This window comes from Glycine soja, chromosome 17 (assembly GCF_004193775.1).
Source record: "Glycine soja cultivar W05 chromosome 17, ASM419377v2, whole genome shotgun sequence".
NCBI classification, from domain to species: domain Eukaryota; kingdom Viridiplantae; phylum Streptophyta; class Magnoliopsida; order Fabales; family Fabaceae; genus Glycine; species Glycine soja.
In genome coordinates, this window is record NC_041018.1 from 35,714,174 (window position 1) to 35,723,402 (window position 9,229).

The 9,229-nt window shown below is 33.1% G+C and overlaps 1 pseudogene; it reads right to left on the reverse strand.

Annotated features, from left to right (window-relative positions):
- Nucleotides 1–4,391: 4,391 nt before the first annotated feature.
- Nucleotides 4,392–6,487, reverse strand: LOC114391703 (annotated as a pseudogene).
- Between the last annotated feature and the right edge of the window lie 2,742 nt (nt 6,488–9,229).

Below are 9,229 nucleotides of genomic sequence, written 5' to 3' on the forward strand. Positions count from 1 at the left end.
GCTCGCTCAACCGCGACGGCAGCAACAATGAAGGCTCATGAAGGGGGAGGGAGGAGACAAAAGGTCCTACATTGGATTGAAGAACGCCTTAGGAGAATTTTTGTCCAGGCTTTATGATGTGTAGAGTTAATTGAAGAACGTATGTCAGCCTGAGTTCTCAGATTCAGTGTAAATAGCTAATTTAATTTGAGTTATTGAAAATTTGATTTCTTTGTTCTAAATCTTGATATGTGGTGTTTATGAAAATGCCTTATGCTTTTGATTCACATTTAATCAACTGGTAGGAATGACATTGTTACTAATGGGTGTCTGGAAACATATTGATGGGTGTTTTCAGAAATTCACATTTAATCCACTTTGATAAAAGTTTCCTCCAATCATGATTATATTGTCTATTAATCTTGCATTAAGAATTTAAACCATTTTTTTAAGACGTGGTAAGAGCAAAAATGCACCTTTTTTACTATTGAATATATTTGTCTTGTTCTTATTTCATTTGTCGGATCCTAGATGGTCAGTCAGAGCTTCATGTGTTAGATTAGTAACTAGAAGTTTGGTAGATGTTGATATTAGCTTTGAGGTAGTTATAAATGCTTGTTTAGTTTTCATAGGCAGCGTATTCATTTACACGATCTTGTCTTCTGAATCCTTTCTCATTCAGTGCCTGGTTTATTTTCTATTTTAAGTATTTAAAAGATAATCATGATTTAAGTTTGAATATTCCATCTTGAGTTTGTTCTATTTTAGTGTTTATAATGATAGAGCCCAAATTCGTTGCAATTAGGGAACTGGAATAGGAATAAAGGTTATTTCTACACATTTTAGATACATATAGAAGAGACTTCAATGTTTTCTAATATGTCTATATTTCCAAAAAAAATTCAACTTTTGTCTTAGAATAATGGTTTTACTAGGTTCTTATGAGAAGACTTTCTGCTTTTCTTATACTAAATTACTTGGCTTTTTGTTGGAATAATTTTGGCAATCATGTTATGGGGATCTTTGATACCTTCATGGTCTTTCAGCTCCTTAGCTTCATATCTCACCGGTCAAGATCACTCTTTTTATTACAATTCTGTCGTTGGAGCAATCTACTGGCAATTAAAGTTCTATTTTGACCATATTCATATATGTCTTGCAATTAGTGAAGCAAAACAACTAGATTGGGAATGAGAATGAGGTAGCTATGGGAATAGTGCACTGTTTGGAGTATTTGCATCAATTGACACTACCCATTGCCCAAACAAAACTCTTGTTATTTTTAATAGTTATTTGGTGCATGTTGCTCATGGTTTCTTATTTTTCTCATCAAATATTACTTTTTTGTTTGCCATTCTACTCTGAAAATTTTGGAATTATGTTGTAGGTTGGTAAGATATTGATTGTGTTAGTATTACCAATGATCAACTATGATCTAGCTACAGTCGTGTTTAGCCATCCCTATTTGGACCAATTGATAGGTAAAAGTTTTGTCGAGACAATATAACACTTTTGAGGTTAATAATTTGCATTGTCTTAATAATTTTGTTTTTGACATATATAATCAGAGTATACTGTCTCAAGAGGGTTAACCCTTTTAATCTTAGTGTTTCATTATTTAAGGGAGATTCTACTATCTGTGATTTGGTTTCTAACTTTGAAACACATTGTACTAAGTATTTGATATTCAAATTCTGCTATAATTTCTATAATTTTTAAGGGTGGTTAATAAGTCACCATGCTTGTGGCCTCAATTTTGAGTAATAGAGCATTATTTAGTTCATGATGGAAGCCTGTTGCATTAGTGCATTATTCTACTTCTAGCAAGTTCCCATTGAAGTTTTTTTTTTTTGTGAATAATTGTGAATTGAGACATTTGAATATTTGATCCATCTTTCCAACTCTGCCTAGTGAGGAGAAAAAGGTTCTTATTTTTGTGAATAATTTTGAATTGTGATGTGGTAAGTACATGTGATTTTATCCAATCCATTGCACCTGGACCTGCATATTTATCTTGTTTTACTTGACAGGAAATCTCTATCATGGGAAAAGCTAGGTTTGCAAAATGGATTGATCTCAATCCAATCTATTGAACTTTCAATACATTTATTTGTTAAAGGCATTTTTCGATTATAATAGAAATAATGACACTGACATTGAGTAAGTCATTCATATTTTTAAACTTGCAATTCAAGTTGACAAGTGGTAAATATGATTATGGTAAGAAATATCTGTTATTGCAATCTTATAATATTTTATTTAAGAATATTTCTAATAGTATTAATATAAAAAGAAATAATTTGGAAAGTTCATGTACATGCTTGAGTTTAAGTCCACTCTATTCCTTTGTCTCATGATCCACTGTTATCATAGCACTTTGCCATTTTTTAACCCACAGGGAAAAGGTTTATGCCTCTGTTATTCCATTTGGCTTCTAGTTTGGGAAGCTATAGTTTTCTAAATGTTGAGCATAGCTCTAGGGGTAGGGAGTTGAATCATTTTCTGGTGTAATTATCCTACATTCCTATCTTATTGCAAGTTCAATAAGACTATTCAACTATTCATACATTTGGTTCCCATCACGAGACTTTGTATTACTCATGTTATGCACAAGGCTGTTAAAGATAATAGATATCAAATTGTTACTTTAATGGGGAGGTCAATGCTCCTTCCTATACCAATTGCTTTGTTTAAATGTGCTACCTCCTACTGAAGTTGCAGCCTTATGTTTTTGAATTAAAAGCTGATTTCATTTGAAGTGAAAGGGCATGAATGCAAGTAGCCTCTGTAGTGATTACTACATATTTCATACCTAAAAAGATAATGAATTTAAGGGAAGGTACATAAGATCTGTGTTTTTTCAATATGTTTCCTTTGTTGATTGATATTCCTCTTGCTTCCAGAGATCAAGGCACGAAGTTTACATGTTAGAAGCTACATACAAGGATCCGGTGGTGCATTTATTTATTCTTTCCACCGAGCAACATTGAGTATCATTTTTACCTTTCTTTTAGCCTTTAAACCAACTGATAATTTAGTATCACAACAAAGAGGTTTATCTTTCTTTTATGTTGCCCTTTTAAATGATGGGATTAACTGCAACTTAATGTGAAGGTTTGCTATAAATTTGGTGTTATTTGGTTGAAAGTGTTGGCATGATCGAGCCATAACATTAGTTCAAACGGTACAATAATGTCTTTTGTGTCTTCATTGTTTCTCTTTTACTCACTTTATCGTTATTATTTCATGGAGATGATTTAAAGGAAAGCAAAATACAGGAGGTAATTGTAACATTAGCACATATTTATCTCGTAAGCCTTTTGTGTGTAATTTGAGTGTTAATGAACCAATTATCAAAGTCATGTTGGGATTTAGCAAGCATACTTTTATGCATTTGTTAGCATTCTAGTGACCATGTTTTATTTTTGGTTTATAAAAAAAAAGGAGCAACTACATATAATGAAAACAAAACCAAAAGAACAACAACATTCTAGAGTGTAATGAGCTCAGCTCAGTATGCTTAATTCCAATTAATTTTGAAAGCATATTTACCTTGAAGCTTCTTCAAATATTCTATAATCGGGACAAAATTACCCAAAATCCAATAAGTACACACAAACCCAACAAGCAAAGGAAGTTGCTTATAATTTAAATAAGCATTGAAGCAACATGAATCTCCATCAATTTTCACGAATTATTATGCTTTCCATATTGACTGGACTTGTCATTTTCATACATCAAAATATCAGAATGAAAACATAATGTGTAAGAATGGATCAAAAATAAAGCTAATAGTTGCATGGTCAAAAATAGATAATTTCCAGTTAAACATAATTGCCAATGAATGCATAGAAAACCAACAAACACAAAAATATGAATGATTAAGTTAAAAAATAAAATTGATTAAACACACATTTAGCATCAAAGATATAATAATAATCTATTAATACCAACCTTTGCTGAATGCAGTGAAGAAGAAAGTTTCTCAAGAAGCAGAGGAATGACAAATGGCTCAAAGAGAGGTGTAAGGAAAATTCCATGGTCACTGATTTCTGAAATTTCCCAGATTGCACGGTATGAAAGGAAAATTCCATGGTTACTGATCTAGATGTAAAAATCAGTCATTTAAGAAAGCAACATAACTGTATGAACACAAACATTTAACTTGAACCCCTGAAATTTCACATGGTTATCTGCAGAGCCTTGTCAGGTTTTTTTTGCAAAATTGCTATCTATCTTCAAAAAGAAAGCACAAGCAAAGAAAACCATAAACCTGTTTTACACTAACCATCAATTTTATAATCCTGAAATCTTGGTATAAAATCTAGACATTTTAGATATTTTTATTAATTAAAAAATGAGAGGGAGGGTAGAATGAAATATGAAGAAACAAATTTAAAAATTCCAGAGGTTCAAAACAAAGAGTAAATGACTAATTGTAAGAAAATGTAACCAATAAAAGTAAATCCCCACATAGCATGAGAGAGAGAATAAAACCAACCATTTCTCCATTTGAACTGCAAGTATAACCAAGATAAGAACTTATATATCAGAGATATCTAGATATCTAGTGAATCCAATATTGATTCCACTAAATTGTATCATTTACCTCCTTAACTTTTGTGGGAAAGTGGGCTACGGCTCAGGAATATGCACATAAGCGCTCTCCCATGGCTTTTTCAAATGTTAACCCCTTTTCACTTGATGCTGTTGATGCCAGTTCTGTTATAAGGCTGGACAACTGAAAGTGCAAACATCAGTCAGTTCTCATTGCAGTGTTTTTTTTTGTGTTAAATACATTATCAATATTAGCTCAAGATGTTTGTCAAAAAATCTCTACGTTTTCTTCCTTCCCTTATTATGGCCCAAATTTGCATGACAAACATAGTTTGTGTCTATAATTTGTAGCTCACAGATTTCATTCAAGGCAACAAATCAAGTTCAAAGTCAGGTCACCCATTTTGGACAGAGCTCCTTTAGTTCAGGATCAACCCTTCAAGCATACCACATCTAACAAAAAAATAAATTGAACTTTGAAGATATTTCATGTTAACTTGATTTCACCCAAGACTCAGCCATAGCCATTTACCTACTCATTGAGAAAGGTCAGTGAGTAGACACATCTTCAAGATCCAAAAGAAGAAATCATATATATACATGTGAGAGAGAGGATACTGATGCAATCACCAACCATCCTATTAACTACCCAATTTTAATCAAATCATGTACATGTAATATTGTTTTCCAATTAAACAAAATATCATTGGTTAAGACCATGTTTCGATAAGTTTGTCCATAAACACTTATAAGAGAAGAGAATGAAAAGAAAAAATGAAATAATTTTCTCCTATAAGTTAAAATCAACTTTTTGAAGAAGCCAAACAATTTTGTTTTTTTTACTCAGCAAATTATTTGTATTATATATGAATGGCACAAAGGGTGCCCCAACCTCTATACAAGATGGGACCAATCACCCAATGCAAAAAATCCAACCATCCCCTGCAGGTTACAGAATATTAATATGCTAATTTTAACTTCTCCAAAAGCTCATTTTACTAATGCAGAAGTTAAATTTAGCTTATAGAATAAAATTTTATGCTTGTTATCTAGTTCTCCTATATAAATATTTATAGAGAAGTTGATCCAAACAAAATTGCATATTAACTTTGAGAATATGTCTATTGCAAAGCTTACTTCAGTGCAGAATTCCTTGTCCGCGACACCTACTAAAACCCCTCCATGAGGTGCTCCATCAAGCATAACGGAACAAATCCATATAAGTTTCTCCAACATCTGCTTTTGAAACACCTCCTTGTCAAGAACCTGGCTTTTAAACATACATAAGCGTGTAATTATAGTCTCTAAAGTTGCTATGATTTTAGCCCATAACCAAGTTAACCACAGGGATTTCAATTTGAAGATTTATGTAAATCCAGGGCCTAACTAGTATGTATGACGGTAAAAAGAAGAAACCTTGCAAGAGAGGCCTCCAACATTTAATCTAGCAGCTACAATAGAAGCCCACTTGCCATATGCAGCAATGAGTCGTTTAGGATTGGTATCAGTCCTACCATCAATAGGGGTTTCTCCAATTTTGGACACAGCAAAATAAGCCAACACCTGGTTTGCATCTTCCAAACCTTTGCTCTCAAGCCACGGCTCCATCATTCCATTCTGGAAGAACACTAAATCTGCGGCACGACCAATAACAAATCCTTAATACCGACAACATTGTCCAACGACCAAACCCAATGGAGGAAAAAAACTACTTACCACCCCATCTAGAAAAAGGTGTAGATTGAACGGCGATAACTGAACGGCGGCCGAAGATGTTCGACGATGGGGCGAGGCGGTGTGGAAGATAGCTACAGAGGAAACGGTGACCTCAAGGAGGGTTGAAGGTTGTGTGCGTAGTCCAGCAGTGAGTGAGGGCATGAGACAGTTGGTTTCACGTCGGGCAAGTCTAAGACGGTGCTTTCCAAGAACATGGTGGAAAAGCAGTGTTCATAGACGGTTTTTTCTAACACCGTCTTTGTTGACAAAGTTCTTAATTACAAAAATATCACCGCTTAAGCAACTACGGCAGTGTAGCAATCAAACATCATTGTAGAAGTTAAATATTTACATAAATGTCACCATGCAGCCTACTACAACGTTTATAATGCCACCAACCTTGAAGCTGTGTCATAAAAAAGCCTTTTTTTGGTAGTGACAGAGAGCTTCGGAGAAATGGAAAGTACGGCTAATATAATATATATTCTTTATTGATTTATTCCTCCTGAAAAAACACAATACATTTTTTTACTGGAAAAGCACAATACATTTAAATGGTCCCAAGTGATGCCAATAATAAATAATTATTATTTATACGTTATAATTATATTATTTTAATAAAAATAAAACCTATAATTTATAAAATAAATATCTAAGTTCGACCAATATATTCTTTTAATAATTTTGGTTTAGGACATGTTTAGGCTCCCTAAGCCCTTCCTAACACAAACACAAACAAATTAACCAACAAAATCACAAATTTTTAGCAATATTAAATCACAATTAAATTATCTTAATTTTTTTTACCATATAATTCTTATCTCATTTCATTATGAATCAAAATGTTTGTTATGTCAAAAGGCATTTACATGTTAAAGACGAATCAAGACTCCTAATTGTTTTGATTAAATGTCAATAAATACAAATGATAAAAGTTGTATCAGATATGCTATTAAATTATGATTTGTATTTGCACGTCTAAAGTTTGAGACGATACACTTATAAGGCGATCTGGTATAACATTTAAGACATTTATTTAATATTTTGTATATGAGATTCTTTCATGCAAAAAATATTCTCTTAGGACATGTCAAACTCCTACGAAGAATAAATGAAATCCATATGTTGGTCCCATTAAAAGGTGTGCTCTGTTGTTGCAGACCTACTTGATGAAAGAAGTGACTTATTTGCTAAATTACAAGACACATTAACTTATCAGCATGGACTTTGCATGAATAAAGGATGTACATTTAATGCAAGCATTAAATTTTTCAACAGACTTAAGACTTCAGACGAAGAACAGAGTGAAGAATCCAATCGAGACAATGTACATCTACTTAGAGATGAAGGTTATATATGAAACAATTTTTGAAGAAACAAGACACAAATCATTTATGCAATCGTATTCTTTAATTTTTTCTTGTAAATTCTTGTAAAGATACTGAGCTCATAAAACATATTATTGTATACCTTGAGAGAAAAGACTAAAAGTGTTGAGTGATATATCCATCTTTAAGACGATCACATATTTAGGTAGTGAGTAAACAAATCTTGTTGATTTGTTTAGAGCTAGCAATGGCTCAGTATGACAAAGAATACCATGTTTAAGTCAAGTTTGAGGTAGAGCTTGCAAGCGTAAGAAGTGGCAATGAGTAATACTTGTAACTTTCATAAGTTAGTGAAACCTTGGTAACTGCCTGGAACTGCAAGCAGTCTCGAGTTTGTGACGAACTAGTATAATTATTTGTGTATTTCTCTCTTTTGCTTTAATTGACAAAGGGTTTGAATTCATTTTTAAATTTTATATCTTGTTTTGTTTTACATAGAAAACTGCTTTTATCATCGTCTAACACAATCTGATCTCCAAGTGTTTTAGGTTTATTTAAATCAAACAATAAATGAGTTATCAGTCTTAGAAAAGTTTTTAAATTTTCAAAAACACAATTCAACCTCTTTTCTTGTGTTATTTGCTTCTGCAATGCTCAATACAAGGAATTACATGATTAATAGAGTATAGGCTAGGGAACAATGAAGTCATCCTTGCTAACTCATGAGCAACTCCATTAGCAGCTTACCTAGACACCCTCTACCCCCGACATATATATAAATAAATATAATATATTTGTAAACAAAATCACATGGGTAAAAGGTTCACATTCACTTCAATTACCAAATAAAACTCATTAAAAACATATTCGGCTCAAAATAAGGCCGTCAAAATTTACAAAAATATTTTGTTAAATCAGTGAGGTGAAATAAAATAGACTAACATCATAAAATTAACATAAAAACTTATATCCCAATGTCACATCTTATCAGAGCGTTGTGTCCCGACGTTCTTCATCACAATATTCCTTAAAGCAGTTCACCTAGTCATCTGCTCCCCCAAACACAAAGTTCAAGATCATCACAAGATCCAAACACAAACAACAAACTCGGAGTGAGTTATCACATTCCTAACTAATAGAGAAACAAGACAACTAGATATACATATCATATAAACCAAATAAAACTTACTTACACGTAATTCACGTAATTCCACCACTTTTTCATTCAAAGTTCACTTTTCATCCATCAATCACACTTTTCAATCATCAATCACATTACACAAGAATCACACGCTCTGATCAAGACATAATAACACCTCAATTTCATAATAAACAATTAGCAAGCGCATGAGACAATTATGCTAAGACTCAAGCCTACATGCAATGTGGTACCATGTCAGTGAAAAACCACCCTGGGGCGTTTAGGAGTACATAACAAGACACACCACACAATGGGTTTGCCAGGTCACTCTCACTAAGTAAGATCATAGGAAGATCAGTTAGGGTCACGATATTTTGCGAGAATGCTCCAACCATATGGGATTAGCATAGGCTTAAAGGAGCACTCAAACCCGGTGACCCCGAAGGCCTACACTCTGAAGAGTCCGTCAGGGCCTCTCCCTCCTGATTCAGGTCCAACCCCTAAAATT